Raw genomic sequence first — 18,739 nt, 5'->3', positions numbered from 1 at the left:
TGGCCATCCTACAATGCTGCGCCGAAAGACGGCGTGTCCAGCTGAGTTGCGGTCACTCTTGCGGTACAGTGACTCGAACGCGCCGAGATCCGGATGGCACCGAGGTGGTGTCCAGCAAATTGCCGCACTGGTGTGGCCATCCTACAATGCTGCGCCGAAAGTCGGCGTGGGGTGCCCCGTTGGCTTATGAGGTGATGTCAGTAGTGGACCGATGTGTAAATAGGTCGGAACCAGCACAAGGCGCCAAGATCCGAATGGCAAGTTCTGGATGTTGAGTGCCATAGTTGAGAGTTCTGAGCAGTGCTTGTAAGACTATCTGAAGTTTATTATAAGAATCAGACTAAGTTGAAGACTGTCTGAAGCTTATTTGCACCTTTTGCAGCTTCACTATTGCCCAAGGTGGTTTCCAGCAAATTGCTGCACTGGTGTGGCCATCCTACAATGCTGCGCCGAAAGACGGCGTGTTCAGCTGAGTTCCGGTCACTCTTGCGGTACAGTGACTCGAACGCGCCGAGATCCGGATGGCACCGAGGTCGTGTCCAGCAAGTTGCCGCACTGGTGTGGCCATCCTACAATGCTGCGCCGAAAGTCAGTGTGGGGTGCCCCGTTGGCTTATGAGGTGATGTCAGTAGTGGACCGATGTGTGAATAGGTCGGAACCAGCACAAGGCGCCCTGCACTGTTGAGCTTTTTTCAATGCCTGTTTTTTGTTGTTTCCCCTCCATCAAAAACAAAAAAAATATATAAAACTGTGCAAAAATACAAAGAAATGTTTAGAAAAGCAGTGCTTGTAAGACTGTCTGAAGCTCTTTTGCACCTGCTGCAGCTTCACTATTGCCCTGGTGTGGCCAAAGATCGCCCATGACATAGGCGGCCGGCTCCCGAGGTCCGGCGGAACTTTTTTCCTTTTCCTTTCTGCTTGTCCCACAATCCGTTTCACCTGAAGACACGACCAGGTTCCTGAATGTGTGCAGGGGGACGCTATTGATTGAATGAAAATGGCGACTTGACACAAAGCTGACTCAAGCGTTGCTGTTGATGCTATACAGACAAAAATTGGTTTTCAGTTTGTACATTCTTCAGGATTTTTTTTTCCATCCAAGGCTGATTGAGAGTTTGTAGAAAAATGGCTTCAGATTTTCCACATATTACTCTTCAACATTCTTCCTAAATGTAACAATGTGAGACTCACTAGGAGAACGGCTGTTTATCTTTCCTTTCAAAATGCTGCCAACAATATTTTCTGAATGGAAGACACCATCTTGTAGCATAAAGGGCCGAAAGGGGTTCTGGTCTGGCCGATTGTTGGTGGAGACATTTTGACTATATCTTGGACCTGCCCGGCCTCGCCCAAAATGGCGCCGGTATAAATGGGACTCGTAACTCATTGTTGTGTACTGGTTGAACAACCTTGATATCACGAGATATGAATGCAGTTTTGATGCTCATGGCGGGCGGGGACGAGAATTGATTGAATATTTCGACATCCCTATTGATATTAAGTTCTGATGTGTTATTGATTACTGTACTATTGAAAGTTCGAATTTCAGTTTGCTCCGTGGCCGGCCCACGTGGTTATAGGCCCGTATTTGTATGCTGACATTTTCACAATAAAGGTTTTTAAAACAAAACACGGTAGTAGTATTTAGATTGGTAAAGTTTTTACTTTTAGTCACTGTTTTCGAATCAGTAAAAGGCAAGTGAAATAAAGCAGTCCAATTTCATGACGGATAAAAGGTATAATACGTAGGAACGCAGTAAAGATAAATGGTCAAGGGCAGTTGTGTTTTCCACTCCTGCAACATAAAGTGATCGATAAGAATCTGATAATCAGGCGTATCGGCGACTAAGACAGCAGGCCGAGTCTCTTTTACTCAACGGCTCCGTCATGGAACGAAGAAACGCCCTTTTTCTCGAAAAAGGAATATATTTTACTTGCAGGACAGTTGTAAATTTTCCGGGAAAGTACATTAGCCTGGAATATTATAACATATATGTTTAAAAAAAAAAGTTCGAAATCAATAAAAAGCGTATTTTTTAGGTCATATGACCAAGCTTTTCATTATTAAAATAACAAAAGTAAAATGAACCAATAAAACGTTTTATTAACAAGTCACATGACCTGTTATGCTTACGTTACGCGCTGCGCGCCGCGCCCCGGATCACTTCCGGGTGCGCTAACGCGGCGTGTCATATAACGCATTACGCGACAACGTAGGTCAAGAATATAGTCAAAATGTCTCCACCAACCAGCGTTCGGAACACAACCCCTTTCAGCAGTCCAAAAAGTTCTGTTAAATGACAACAGAGGGGACAGGCAACAAGAACCATCAGTCAAAGAGGGGAGGGCAAGTTCTTCTCTTCCGGGTCATGTTGGGGCGCTCCCGGAACTGATCGAATTGGTAGACTACAGTGTTTCTGGATGTTTCAGACTAAAGCTGGCGTCAGCATGAGAGCACTGCCATCTCGTAGCTCCGTCGTGGCCATTTCACGAGCAGACATGGCAGCCACTCCCCACCAGAAGCCTGCGGGAGTCGGGGGCCCCCAAGACTTTTGTAGAATCTTCAAGGCTGAGGGGACGCTTTCGAGAATGGGACCCAAGCCCTATCAAGGAAGCGTCCGAGTTCCAAGGTGTCCCAGGGCCATTTTAGTGGACCAGGCCTAAAACCGAAGAGCCGGCCGCCATTTTGAGAGTCCTGTGGCAGCCGCCTATCGCTGCACCGCAAGAGCGGGAGCAACTTAACTACATGGTGAGCGAGACGCTGTAGTCGCAAGAGCGGGCGGTAAACAGCTGAATGGCGGAAGAGGCACAGTGTAGCAAAAGCGGGCGGAATGGCAACTAAAACGGTAAAGGTGCGCCCCACTACAGCGTGTCTTCAGGTCAAACGGATTGTGGGACAAAGTCCAGAATAGAAGAGTCATCAAAAGGCAAAAAGTTCCGCCGGACCCCGGGAGCCGGCCGCCTATGTCGGGGGCGATCTCAGGCTACACCAGTGCTATAAGACTTGGGGAGGGGGTCGGAGCCAAGCGTCTTCTGCGAGTCCGTGCCATCACACCGCCCCTCGGGGGCCTCCGTCAAGCGGTTTAGGGAGGTACCATATAACATTGTTTTCAAATGCAGTCAGGTCCACAAACGAGCCTCACTTACTTTGAGAATAGTGAAGCTGCAGTAGGTGGAAATAAGCTTCAGACAGTCTTACAAGCACTGCTTTTGTAAACATTTTTTGATTTTTTTGTATTTTTGCACAGTTTTATATATTTTTTTTGTTTTTGATGGAGGGGAAACAACAAAGCACAGGCATTGAAAAAGGCTCAAACTCAGAACTCTGAACTATGGCACCCAACATCCAGGACTTTCCATCCGGATCTTGGCGCCTTGTGCTACTTCCGACCTATTCACACATCGGTCCACTACTGACATCATCTTATAAACCAACGTTATGTAAATAGTTATTTAATAAAATGTTTTACCCTGTTTCTTTGCTGGTGTGTTGTCTATATTTTTAATATTTGCATAGGGTTTGTCGTTATTTTGGGCGGGGTGGGTGACGGAGTCGAGCTGTCTTGCAGCCCTCATGGTGTGGAGCTAAGTTCATCTCACTATTTTCGTATTTCTCATGAAGGGTTGTTCCTAATATTTCTATTTTAGCGAGGTCAAAAAGAGATCCAATTAGTGGCCTACTGATTTTGCTCGATTACTTTTATTTTTTTACACGATTTTTCACTATCTGCAAAGACTAAACAGAGTATTGCGACTTTGTGCTTGTTTGTAAATAGAGAATGAACCAAAGAGAATCAATTGTAAAACAGTAAATGCTTGGATAACAATCAATCAAATGGAGAGACAAGCAGGTACGACGGATTACAACGGGGGTAAAGGTCTGCGTTAACTACCGTTCACTATCTGCAAAGAGAGAGTACTACTAAGAGAAAAGAGGGAAGGGGGGGGGTTCAGCGTTCAAAGCACATCAGCGTGCATAAATACGAAAATGTTTTTATCTATCACGTACTTGACATTTTAAAGCTTTTCATATTTGCTATTAAAAAACCATTGAAATTCACTGAAAAAACCATAGGTTATAGTCGATATATATAGTTAGGAATTTGCATTTACAAAACCTTGAAAATTCAATGAAAAAACCATTGGTTTTAGGCCATATATAGTTAGGGATTTGCATTTACAAAACCTTATTTTACTCGCATAAAACCATTGAAATTCCATATATAGTTAGATGCGCTAACTATATATCGCGCACCCGCAATCCACTGCTGATGATGTCACATATTACATCATTCATGACATGGTCAGTGACATCACTGATGACATCACTGATGACAACTCAAATGACATCACTGATGACATCTCAAATGACATCACTGATGACAACTCAAATGACATCACTGACAACATCACAGATGACATCATTCATGTGTTAATACGATGAACCTCTACAGACTCTGATATATCCTTAGATACACTCAGTGAAAACAGACACTCACAGACTGTCACTCATCCATGGAGTTACTCATACACCTAGACAGTCATGCAAAGAATCAAACACACCTCCAATTCCTCAACTATACAGTTATACATACCTTACTTATTGAAACATATTCTAATACATATTTACTCTCTTATACAATCCTTGATACATGTTCACAATGATCCATACAGCCACTCACACATTCACTGGCTGTTATGCACAGTTATTTATATATGTTAACTCTCACATGTACTGTGTTTTACATATGTACTTACTTTGACATGTAGCACTGAGATATCCATTCACTCACCAATACACTCATGCACACAGTCAACCGCCCATATAGCTGTTTCCACATGCACTCTTGAACTCATACACCTAGTGAATCAACTGCTTACACATCTATGCACAGAGTCACACACCTCCCAGCCACCCACACACATACTCAGTCTCCCATACAAATACTTGAGCAACCAATCAATAACCCATATAGTTATTTATATAGCTACTGATCAACACATGCAGCAGTTTACAGAACAACAGATATAATGATACACAAATTAATACAGTTTAATCACTAACCCATGCACTCAGTGAGACACATTTAATCACTCCCTCATACAATCAGTCATGCACCTACTAAATCCTTCATCCAGACATTTATACATCCACTCATTCTTCAATATGTAAGACATATTTTAACTTTACAGAAACATACAGTCACTGGATGTTGTCAGTGATGTCATTTGAGTTGTCATCAGTGATGTCATCAGTGATGTCACTGACCATGTCATGAATGATGTAATATGTGACATCATCAGCAGTGGATTGCGGGTGCGCGATATATAGTTAGCGCATCTAACTATATATGGAATTTCAATGGTTTTATGCGAGTAAAATAAGGTTTTGTAAATGCAAATCCCTAACTATATATGGCCTAAAACCAATGGTTTTTTCATTGAATTTTCAAGGTTTTGTAAATGCAAATTCCTAACTATATATCGACTATAACCTATGGTTTTTTCAGTGAATATATATATATATTACCTACTGGCGGTCGCCAGTAGGTATATATAGTTAGGATTTTTTCCCTATGGGATTTCTGAAAATTCTATGTCTAATAACTTTGGCGTTTGTGGACGGAATCGGCTGAAATTTTCAGGAAAATGGCACATTTTGTTTCTGAGCAGCTCCTGGAAATTTGGGGGGGTTTCGTCAAGGGGGGGCTGAGAAAAAAGGGGGGTCCCAAAACGCGTTTTTCCCATGTTAATTTCCATAGGGCGGTTGGCCTCACTTTTAGCTCGAACGGCTGAATGGATTTGCACGAAACTTGGCAAAATTGTAGGGACTGTTAGCCCGATGTGCCTTTGCTAGGTCTCAATATATGTGCTTCAGTGGATTTTGAGAAATTAACGTTTAAATCAAGATATATATCTGTAACAGCGCTCCGGGCAGCGATCCGGTTCGCGTACTTTTCGCTTATCGGAACTTTGCGATGCGAAGCTGATTGGCTCTCCGGTGTCTGTCAACATTCTAAACAGTCCGGTGCGGCCGCCATCTTGTCTCTCGGTAGGATCGAGAGATAAGAGGAGGCCAAAACAAAGGGGGAAATTTCGATAAGGGGGCCTAGTAGATCCTCCCTGACCCCCTAGGTTTTATGTGGAGGTTGTAAAAGGTTTCTGCAGGGGAAAAAAAAAAAAAAAAAAAAAAAAAATTTATTTATGCGTGGTGAGCTCCTAGTACGCGAACCGGGTAGCGCTCTGGGCAGCGTACTATAAGGATAAAAGAATGATAGATTTTTTTAATACTGTATGTTAAATATTTGTTGTTTTTGTTAGTTTTTTTTTGTTTTCTTTCTTTATTTATTTTTTTTATTATGATTGTGTTTCATACTTTATTAAATTTTCTAACATTTCATTGTCAGAAATGTCATAATTTATTATAGGGTGTAATTGTTTTTCATTTTGAAGCAAGTTGTCTACTGCTTCAACACATTGTAGAAGTTCGTGGTCTCTACTGTCATCCATAAAGTCATCAAGTTTGTCTTGGCTGCTCTCCTTCAGTTCAATCGAAAATGAAACTTGTTGTTCGCCTTCCATTTTGCCTGAAATTTTGAATAAGAAAATATATATTAGTAGAGATTGGGCACTGTTGGGATTAATTTTAGATAGGTAGTTTTTATCAGTGAATTTTTCTTTTGGCAGTGTATAGTATCAGAGTGGAAATAGGACTATAAAAAAAGTGTATGTAATTTAACGAAGAGAAGCCTAACTCCATTCCTAACTATAACAGAGAAGTCTATCTAAATCCATAACTACTACAGAGGGATAGTGTATATGTATCAGAAAAAGTCTACCATATTAAGTTATAGTGTTCAATATACAACTTACCTTCAGAAACAAGTTGAAGTCTTAGGTAAGTATTGAAATGTGATGTACAACAAGAAGGAGCAGTCAAAATGGCTGTGTTTTCTTCTCTTCCTTTATATATATTCAGGTATATAACCAATCAAATATCAGGTAATAAAAGTAGAAAATGAAAGTAAGATTTTTATTGGTTGTCAATTCCAAAACTTCAGATGTGTTTTGTGAAGTAATTTACCTCAAGGTATTTTGAGAGGTCTACAGGCTTAATGGCTAAATGGAATTTCAATCAAATTTGTGAAAATGAAAGGGATTGTTATGTAGTATGAGATAATCTATATTTGGTGAGAGTGTCTCCAGTCCTTTTTCTTTGAATTACTTTCCCACCTTTTCTTTGGGCCGCTTCCCGGGAAGCAGTTTAGTCCGCGAACTAGAAGCGTAACGGGAGTCCACCATTTTGTGTTTCGGTCGAATTAACATATAAAATGGAGGTTAAATAATGTTCAGAAAGGGTAGAAGGGGACACGGTACAAGTATTTTGACCCCCCAGGTTTTCTGAGGGTGGCTGAGGAGGACCATATGTGCGGAGAAAAAACATTTTTAAAATAATTTTGGGTGGTTAGCTTCCAGTTCGCGTACCGGGTAGCGCTCTTTGAGCGTAGTTTGTTGAAAATTACAGAAATAAGTTAGAGAAAAGTATTAATTGTGATTGATCAGATGAAGGGTAGCTCTGAGAAGAGCTTTTGGGTTTATGTTCCATTTAGGTACTTATAAGTAGGTACCAATGCACATTCTTAAATTCAGAATGAAAATTCTGTTGCCCTCATCTGAGAAGTGAACTCCATCTCCTCTGTAGATATCTTACATGTAGTAACGCAAGTTATTATTGTACAGGGAGCCCATTCCATGGTCTCTCATGAAAGCTGAAACAGATTTGTTTACATGCTTCCTCGCTTTCTCAATTTGTGGACCAAATTGGTTGGACCACCTCCATTTCTGTCTTTGGCATATATTGGAATATACCAAGGCAGTTTGAGGAAAAAGTGCCATTAATTGCTCAAAGGTGTCCTTTAAAAGCATTTCCAGACCAACCCCAGTCATAGTGCCTAAATCATTTCCTCCACAGTGCACTATTAAGAGGTCAGGTTTTGGCAAATGCATAAAGGTTTTCACCAATGGTATCAATTGGTGACATTTTAATCCTCTTTGGCCCAACCATTTAATTTCCACATCCTGTAAATTGAGGTTGTGTAAATTTCTGTTGTCAGCATACCTTTGAGCCCAGTGGATGTAACTATGTCCAACAATCCAGACGTTAAACATGGTGGGAGAAGGTTGTGCTGCAGTCAGATGAAGTGTGGTAATGAAAGGGCAGTTGAAACAGTAGGAGTTTGTAAAGAAAAAAAACTGTGGATTTCCAATGCTAATTATTCATTAGCAGTGATTGGCGCATTTCCATTTCTGAAAACAGAAAGTTAGGGTGCATGGATGTGTTCTTGAAACATGTAATTTCAATGGTCAAGGAAGAAACTTTTAATGAAAGATTGCACTGGATACGCAGGTGCACTGAGAGTTCAGAGTTCAATTGAAACATTGTTGTGTGAACTTGCAAACATGAGAGGTCTTTCAGGAGGTCGTTGCTAAGCAAAAAAAAGGCAGAGAGGGCAGAGGGGGGGAAGGGTTTTGATTTGAAAAAAGTGAGGGAAGAGTTATGATTGGCTAATATGAGAGATATGTGAAATGAATATCTGTATTTCTGTGCTTTCAATAGCTGCAGCCTCTGGAGTGCATCGTTTTTCTTCTGCTGAAGACAATTTGGTGTATTTCTGAGACTGTTTTCAAAACTCAAAAAGTATTTGCTAAGGTGAGAAAAGATTTATTTATTTTAGATATAGAATAGAATGATTTAAGGAGAAAATGATGAAGAAAGCTGTGTTTTTAAAACTGTGGCTTTGTCTATAGTGATATAGAAATAGATTTTGTTTCTTTGAGAAATTGTATTTGCATATTCGGTGTAGGATTCCGGCATGTAGTAACTCAAGGTATTGTTGTATATGAAGCGCATTCCATGGTCTTTTATGTAAGCTGAAACAGATATGTTGTTTTTAAAAACCATTTTGAAAACAATTAAATTTTGGATATGTACTGTTAGAGTTTCATAGGTTGTTTTGGGTCATATTTATAAGGCATTTGAGTGTCTTTGATGTTATTTTTTCATTTTTAAATGGAAAGCATTCCTCATGGGGCAAGTGTCTTGTAAATACGTTCTCACCTGCGCTTGGCAAATTTAGATTTTGATTATGGGAGTTACATAGCCATGTTAATAATGTCGGAAAAATGGTGCTAGGGTATTCCAGAAAACGCTTTCGTGTGTCTCAAGGACATTTTCAGTCATTTCCTCTTGAATGCAGGTATACAATTGATTTATATGCTGTGTTTAAAAACGATTCTTTTCTATGATGATATGTTTTCTCTTTTAAATGGAAAGCGTTCCTCATGGGGCTCTGAGCAGTATTTAGTCATGTTATTCAATGGGTGGTGGATAACATGGCTAAGAGCATTTGCAGGATAATGCATGAATATCGCTGACTTTTCAGCGTGATATTCATGCATTGCGACCGTTTTTTTTCGCATTTGCGAGCAGTTCTTAGCCATGTTATCCAATAGGAGGTGGATAACATGGCTAAGAGCATTTGCAGGATAATGCATGAATATCGCTGACTTTTCAGCGTGATATTCATGCATTGCTACCGCTTTTTATCGCTAAGGAGAAAATGATGAAGAAAGCTGTGTTTTTAAATTGTGGCTTTGTCTGTAGTGATATAGAAATAGATTTTAGTGTACAGGTTTGATAATATTTCCCTACATTCGCAGGGCTAGGTGATAGGCTGAGACCAGCCTGGCATGTAAAATGGCTGCCGTGCACGACAAAATTGTGGCATTGTAAAAAAGGCAAATTGGCGCAGACATTGTGTCTCAATAAGGATTCATTTATAACAATGTGGTATTTTATCAAGCCTGTGCGCTTCAATTATCGCCGCTTTATCAGCCGAAAACGACCGATAAAGCGGCGATAATGGGCTTGATAATATGCTCTACGGATTTCCAATCGAAGTACATGCTAGATGTGAAGACATGTAAAATGGGCTTCGATTGGAATTTCACAGAGTATATTATCAAGCCCATTGTCGCCGCTTTATCGGCGATAATTTTAGCGCACAGGTTTGATAATATATTTCAAAAGATTTTATCGTACTGAGAAATTGGTGGTCAACAGTTCCTGATTTCCTTCGAATCGAACGTTAACAGACGTCACGCAGCAAGAATTTAAAAAAAGCTCACGCACAGTCGCTGGAACACATGTATCAACATATATCAGACTCCTCAGGCACTCTCAGAAAATATAAGGAAATAGGATACGTCTCCCGCACCTCCTTATTCCTAGTAATTTAATTAAAACGACGCACAAAATGGCGTATTCTCGTGCAGTTTGCGGACCAGTTCGGTGTTTGGGAAGCGGTTCTATCGTGAAAAATATATATTTCTTTATTTTCCTCAGGGGACCCTTTAAAAAATTCCAACAACATTCCTAGGGGGTCAACTGGGGTATACTTTACCCCATTTTATTAAATTTCCCCTTCGTTTTTCACCTTTTCTTCTCTCTCGATCCTACCGAGAGATAAGATGGCGGCCGCTCCGGACTGTTTAGAATGTTGACAGACACTGGGGACCCAAGCAGCTTTGCATTGCTAAGTTCCTTTTCGCAGGTGGGAGCGTATTTACAAGAAACTTGCACCATGAAGAACGCTTTCCATTTAAAAAAGAAAAATAACATCATACTCAGTCATATGCCTTGATTTGCTATGTTAAATAATAAGAAGGGCATTAAGTTTTTGATGACTGTTATTTATTTACTGTTTGGTAATAGTGGTAATTAACATTTTTCTATTATATTTTTCAACAGATTCAACTGCAGATTCTTTCATAGTTTGGAAAATGCCTTCCAAAAATAGAATTATAAAGGCTCGAAAACGTCAAAGACAGTACGGTGATGTTTTATTGCAGCAGTCCTCTTCCCTAAATACTTATCAAAACACCAAGAAAGCTCCGGGTAAGAGCACCAAGTCTTTCTTAAAAAATATTTGTAGTAAAAAAAATATTTCTCGCCAAAATGTTTCAGTTCAGAAAAAGAAGAGTAATTTAAATGGAAAGAAAAGACCCATGAAAAATGTTACTGGTAGAGGAAGAGATAACTCTGTGCATGATAGTAGAAGGAAAGAACAGTTTAGGGACATTCGACAACGAATGTTCCGTAATCGGATAATAGTTAATTTATTAAGAAATATTAAGAAATGCAAACAGAAAGCGGCATTTTATAAGAAGAAGAAAAATTTCGAGAAAATTATTGATCATGCTTTTGAAATTAAGCGAAAGTTGTTTATTTTGGTAATCAATAGAATTAGGAAACTAAGCAAGGTAATTTCTGATTTTAAAACAAACAGTAGATGGAAGAGAGTAGTAAATCGTAGCAACTTTTGTGAAGTTTTTTCCGGAGAATGGATGCATAGTTCAAGTTCTGAGGCATTTTTTAATGAGGAGAGTTATTTTCAGGATAATGATTTGATGTTTGCAGTTGACACCAGTGGCCGAGCTTATGAAGTGAAGGATGGTTGTCCAGTTGAAAAAGAAAAACTTGTGACAACAGACACAAAAGAGGCGCAAAGTGATGAGGTTTTAGGAAGACGTCCTAAGGCTCCTGTGTACATTTGGAAGTGTAGTTCTATTTGCAGTGTGCGACAGGTTTCCATCAATTTGCTTTGTGATTTTATACGGACATTTAATAAGAAAAGTTTGAATCAGAAAATGAAGTTGTTGCAAGATTTAGATCCTTGCAGAGTGAGACAAATAACAGGTTTGCGTGGTCATTCACTGGCTTGTCTTTCCAGGAGAGTATGCCAGAGTGTTTTTCATCATTTCAGGATGCTAGCAGTGCATCATAATAAAGTGAGAAAATTAGTGAGAATGTTGTATTATGCTAAGAGTCCAGCAATTATGCTTAAACAATTATGTGCTGCTCTTTTGCATGGTTCTGAAATAGATGTGAAGAATATTTGTGAAGAAATTGAGTTTTGTTACTTTAGTAGTAAAGATGAGAATGTTCAAATTGACCCTGAAGTAGAGAGTAATGTGGAAGATAATGTACAGGTTTACAGTACAGATAATTTTCAGAAGGAAATTGCCACGTTTCAGATGAAATCAAGTGAGAGGCCTAATTTCACTTGTGTTTGTTGTCGACGTACTTATTATAAGAATCAGACTAAGGTAGTGGATTTATATGCAAAAAGTGAAAGGGAAAATAATAGTGAATGGAAGTATTTTGCCACATACTTGATGGTAGAAAATTATTTTGATTTGGGATCGGATCAACGTGTGTGTACTTATTGTTGTAATAAATTAAACCAAAACCAGATGCCTGCTAGGGCAGTTCATAATAATCTTGAATTGGTTGAGATTCCTTCTGAATTGAAGGATTTAAATACTTATGAATCTATTTTGATTCAAAGTATTCATCCCTTTCAGGCTATTGTAAGAATGGAGCCAAAGACAGGGAAGTTGCCTCCAGCAGATTTACAGAGAGGATTAAAGGGAAGAGTTGTTTATTTGCCTTTAGATTTGAATAAAAACATTAACACAATTGGAGTGGAAGAAGTGGAAGAGGAACCTCTGGTTATCTTGGTTAATGGGGTTCCGACAAAGAATAAGAAAATATGGCAAGATTTAGTGGATGTTAGGAAAGTCAAAAAGGCAACAGTGTATTTGAAGAAAAATAATAAGTACTATAAGAATGTATATGTTGCAGAAGAGGAAGTAAGTGATGAAGAGGATAGCGATTTGTGTGCTGGGCAAATTGAGAAAGTAGAGGCCTCTAAAAGTGAAGAAATATATGAACATTATAGTGTTCATCCATTGCATTCCAAGGAAGTCATGGGGAATGCTATTGAGTTGTTTCAAATGAAACAAGCCAAAGGGAGTCCCATTAGTGTTTGGGAGGAAAGTTTGGAAGCTCGGTGTTTCCCACAGCTATTTCCTACAGGTCGAGGAGGAAGATATGATGAGCGATCTCATCAAATTCCTGCGTCTGAATACCGGACTTTAAGATTGTATGGAGAAGATCCTAGGTTTCGTCAATGCATTCCCTATTTGTTTCATCTCCTGTTTGAAAGCGATCTGTCTGGACTGTCATATGCAGTGAACCACATCTTGAAAAGTGGTATACAGATGCGAAATATCTCGGCAAGAGACTTTATGCATAAAGTTAATGTCCAAGATAGTATTTTGGATTCTCACTTAATTAATCTCATGGCGTGTCAGCGTGGTACTAATGAGTATTGGTATCGTCGTCATGGTGATTTAAAATGTATGCTGAGGAACTTAGGAACTCCGACATGGTTCCTCACTCTGAGCTGTGCCGAGTATGGCTGGGAAGACTTACTTGAATTTCTACGAGAAGCAAATGGAAATATTGAAAACATTGAATTCAAGACACCTGGAGAACTGTGTTCTTTGGATCCTGTGAATGTATGCAGGTACTTCAATCATAAATTTGAAGCTATGATGTCTTTCATCACAAATAAGAAGAATCCACCTCTTGGAGAGGTGTTGGATTTCTTTTGGAGAAAGGAGTACCAAGCAAGAGGTGCTCCTCATATACATATGTTGTTGTGGATCAAGGATGCTCCTAAATTTGGAACAGATCCCGATGACTTAGTGATGAATTTCATAGAACAGTATTCTACGTGTGCTGTTCCAAATGCAACGGAGAAGAAAAGCCTAAGAGAACAAGTTCTACGTTTCCAAAGCCATCGTTGTGGAAAGTACTGTCGTCGTAAATTCAGAAACAAGGACAAGTTCTACACCAAATGTCGTTTCAACTTTCCACGGCCGGTGATTTCTAAAGGAAAAGTGAACAGTTTGATGTCTTCACTACGACATAATGTGACGAGGAAATCACCCAAAAATACATACAATTTGAAAAGGAACGAAGAGTCCAAGTACATCAATGACTACAACCCAGTGATTTTGTCCATGTGGAATGCTAACATGGATATACAGTTTGTGGGTGACAACTGCATGGCTGTGGCTCGGTATGTGACATCTTACATCACCAAAAAAGAAAAGACAGAACTGAAGGATATGTGGGAGGACATATCCCATGAAAAGAGCCTCAGCAAGAAATTGTATAGTTTCAGTCTGAAGATGTTGTCGCATCGAGAAATCGGAGCTTACGAATGTTCAGATCGATTGTCTTCAGCAAGTCTCTATGCCAAATCTAGGAGTATCGTTTGGGCGAGTCTTGGTCTTGCTGCAACGCGAAATCGAGTTCTAAAACCTGTCCGGGAAATTGAGTATTTGGCGGAAAAGGAGCCAAACAGTACCGACATTTTGAAGACCAACATGTTGGATACATATTATCCAAATCGAAGCAGTCACCTTGAGAATGTTTGTCTATATGAGGTTCTCCAAAATTATATATTCAAGAGGAACATCAAAGAAGATATTGAGAAAGGAGTGTATGCTGTAATTGGAAGTGAGGGATGCCTGGTCAAGCAAAGAAAATGCCAATTAGTAAACCATCGAAAATTGAGTGGTGAATCTCCAGAAAGAAAGGAGTTTTTCTATTTAGCACTTTTGCAACTTTTCAAGCCTTGGCGTGCAGAAGAGGAACTGCTTGGAGATTTCCTCTGTTACGAAGACTCTTTTAATGCAGCCAAGGAGTCCATAGAATGTCCTGCTTTTCCTAAATATCAAGAAATGCTAACTTTGGAAATTGAGCAGGAAGCAACGATTGCAGCCGAGATTGCCAGAGACAGTTCTCAGGACAGTCAGAGTTCTGTTTCATTGAGTCAAGATCCACTTGGAGGACCTATTATCGAAAATGAAGCTGCCACTGCTATGAATGAAGTGGAAAGAGCCATGGCACATGCTCAGGAGGATTCAGTTAACTTAGAAGACTTGGAAAAACAACTCAACGTTGAGCAGAGGAAAATATATGATGAAGTTACCAAGGAAATTGAGCACGGATTAAGTCATGAGAAGAAAGAGTGCTCATGTACGTCGTTGAAGCCTGTCCGACTGTACGTGAGTGGAGAAGCGGGAACTGGAAAGAGTTTCCTCATTAAAGCAATTTCTTGTTATTTGCAGGAAAGGACTAAGTCATCGCTGTCTTGTGTTGTCACCGCTCCTACTGGACTGGCAGCACATAACATTAAAGGTATTACTTTGCATCGTCTACTGATGCTGCCGGTGGAGCATGACAACAAATTACAATACAACAAGTTATCTGGAGATGCTTGCTGTGAAGTTTCAAGAGTCTTGAGGAAAATGAAACTACTTATCATTGACGAAGTAAGCATGGTTTCCAATGTCATGCTTGCCTTTGTGCATTTGAGAATGCAAGAAGTACTTAAAACTGAATATGATGTGTTATTTGGTGGCAAACACATCATTGTTTTTGGAGATCTTCTGCAGCTGACACCAGTAAAAGGTCAACCTGTGTTCAAAATACTCACACATGAAGATACCAGGAAGTGCCTAGGGAGCATTGGCAACGTCAATATATGGTTAAACTTCAATTATGCAGAACTGCATGAAAATATGCGTCAGGCAAAGGATGAAGATTACAAGAATATTCTACAAGACATTAGAATTGGAAAAGTGACCGAGCATGGGAGAGAAGCTTTAAATGCACGATTACTGTCAAATTTATATCCCAAACAAGAGATTGTGCCTGAGAATATTTTTCAGAAAATTACTGAGAAGAAGTCCGGGATATGTCTCATGCCAACTCTTGCAGAATGTGCCATCTTCAACAATAAAATGTTGAATTTAGAAAAGCAAGAGATTGTGAAACTTGAAGCTATCGACAAATTAGAGCACATGGGATCAACAATTATTTTGTCAGACAATTTGAAATCAAAATTGGATTCATTAGAGAAGACTATATCTAAAACAGCGGGTTTTGAAAAGACTTTGAATGTGTGTTTAAATTGTCGAATCATTTTGAGAAGGAATTTACATGTAGAAAGAGGTCTAGTAAATGGATCAATGGGTAATGTTGTTGATTTGGAGAAATACAAAAATAGAGATGGAATCGAATTTTTAAGAATTAAATTTGATGGCATTGAGGAAGTACAGCAAATTGGTCGTTGTTCTGCTAGGTTTTTGCTTGTTAAAGACTTATATGTTCGCCGTAAACAGTTTCCTGTTTGCTTGGCATATGCGGTGACAATCCATAAATCGCAAGGTTTAAGTGTAGACTGTGCATTGGTGAATATTGGCAGTTCTGTGTTCAAGGAGGGTATGGCATATGTGGCATTGTCACGAGTTAGAACTTTATCGGGATTGTACTTGATTGACTGTGATGTCACAAACATTTGTGCGGATCTAGATTGTGTTAAGGAATACAATAGGTTAAGAAGAGAGTATGCGCCACATTTGCCTCAATATCCTTTGTTTGAGAAACGTGTGGTAGGTCAGAAACGTAGAAATATCAGTAATAGTAGGGAGGTTGTTGCAAAAAGACTAAAAGTCAATGAACCGAAAGTTGTTAGCAGAAAGAAAGTGGATTCTGTTGAAGATGTTGTCGGTTTTCAATTTGAAAACAGTTCTGGTGTCAACTGCTATGCAAATGTAGTGGTTAATGTTCTCTTTTCACTAGAGAGTTTAAAAGAACAGATTGTGTTCAATTCGGAGCAAAGTTTATGCTGCTTGTTGAATTCTGTGTTAGAGAAATGTAGCACTGATCGAACAAAAGTAGAAAGTGTGTCTGAAGTTCGTTATCTGTTAGATGAATGTTCAGGTCAAACAGACTTCTCTGAAAATAATCAGCAAGATTGTCAGGAGTTTTTAATGTATATGCTTGATGTATTGCAAGATGAGGGTGTAGATGTAGATCACCTGTTTGGGCTTTCTTATCAATGGCAGCATGACTGCGAGAACTGTATGGTATCAAGTACTACTAGTGTAGACTCAGAAAGATTTATATATTTAACTTTGCCAGACAGTAAATCAGTCTCCTTTAATAAGCTAGTAAATGCAGCGGATCACAACATGGAGTGTAGCCAATGTAAATGTGATATGATGTCAACATTATTTATACGTAGATATAGCCAGTATGTCATTTTAATGATCCAACGATGTAGGCCTGATGGATCAAAATTGTCAACTTTAATAAAAAATTTTGTGGCTTCTCAGCTGTCAATATCAGGGAGGACTTTTGTAACTGTAGCAATTATCTATCATGAAGGTCCATCAACAACATCAGGACATTATACAGCTTACTTAAAGTCTGGAAACGGCTGGTCATTCTGTAATGATTCCGTTGTAACTTTCAAAAAAAAATTGCCGTTTGACCTTAAAAATTCTTACCTGGTGTTTTTAAAACCAAAATTTTAAGTAGAGGGAATGTAAGTCTGCAATGCTGTCTAGATTAAAAATCCAACTATATAAACCTGATGCAAGTAGGTCTGCTTCATAGTAAGCAGTATCAGTGTCATAGGAAAAGGAGAACATGAGTGACAAAGAAGAGTAAGATATTAGTAGTCCAGGATTGTGAAAATAATCTCAAATATTTTATTTTTGAAAGTTGCGTAAATAGAAAATGTCGGGATTTGATTGGAAGAAATATAAGACTTGCGAATTGCGGCAACATGATTTGGCCTAGTGGAAACATGTGATAGAATGAGAGAAGTATTTTTTTCTATGTAACATATTTTACGTATCGATGGAGGTTTTCTTTCAGAAAGTAGCGGGCTGAAAATATTTATAGCACAACAGAGTGGATGCTGTTTATGGGAGATCATTTGACGTCATTGAAAGTAAGTCAATTTTAAGGAGTTTTGAAATCAGATTTCTTTGGTTGTATGGGTTTTTTAAACACAGTCATTTTGATTGTGTTTTTTTTTCCCCGCTGTTATATGATGAATACCTTCAAGTCACTGATTTAAGTGAAATTTGATACATTCTGAGAACAGCAAAAATAAACCATTTAACATGTATAATTAATGTTATCGTTTTTGTACTTATGATATACATTTAGAAATGTGAGGTACATATGGGTAAGCTGAGTCTTCTGTAAGTGTCCATTTTAATGCTTATAGTGCTGTACTTCTGGGTACTGTTTTTTTAAAAAAAAAGAAAAGAGGCCTCACCTCAAAGAAAGCTCTTGAAAGCACACATCTTATTTGCATCCTAAAATAATCATTTTAAATGTTAGACACAATTTTATGATGGTTTCACATCTCTTTTGCGCTGTTATGGCATCACGATTGTGAGACATAAGCAATGCAAAAGAAGCATCATATTTCAAAATAGGCCTCATTTCATCAGCATGAAGATACTGTTTGTTGAAAATAAATATATTTAGGATTGTGTAGGGGTCGTAGAGAAGTAGAGGTTTATATAAGTGTCAAAGTTGTTTAAAAAGTGTTTCTTCTTGAACCTTTTCCCTTCTTTTTTCTAATTTTTAAATACATGTTTTAATATTTTTGGAAATGTTTGTTCTCTCTTTTACAGATTGAATGTATGAAAAATTTTCGTTAAAAATTAACAAGAATTATAAGGTAAATGTTTTCTACTTTTTTAACCTGCATTCCACTGCTGATGATGTCACTGACTATGTTATGAATGATGTAATAATTGGGCATATCTGTTATCTCGTTAAAAAAACGAACAGTAAGTTTAAGGATAGGAAACAGACAGTTATGTTACAAAAAAGAGAGCTATAGGACGTAAACAAAAAAAACTTTTACTCGCAATCCACTGCTGATGATGTCACTGACTATGTGAAAAATAGTGTAATATATGACATGATCAGAAGTGAATTGCGGGTCAC

The sequence above is a fragment of the Lissotriton vulgaris genome, chromosome 5, assembly GCF_964263255.1.
Source record: "Lissotriton vulgaris chromosome 5, aLisVul1.2, whole genome shotgun sequence".
NCBI lineage: Eukaryota > Metazoa > Chordata > Amphibia > Caudata > Salamandridae > Lissotriton > Lissotriton vulgaris.
Note: the sequence above shows the minus strand (reverse complement) of the source record.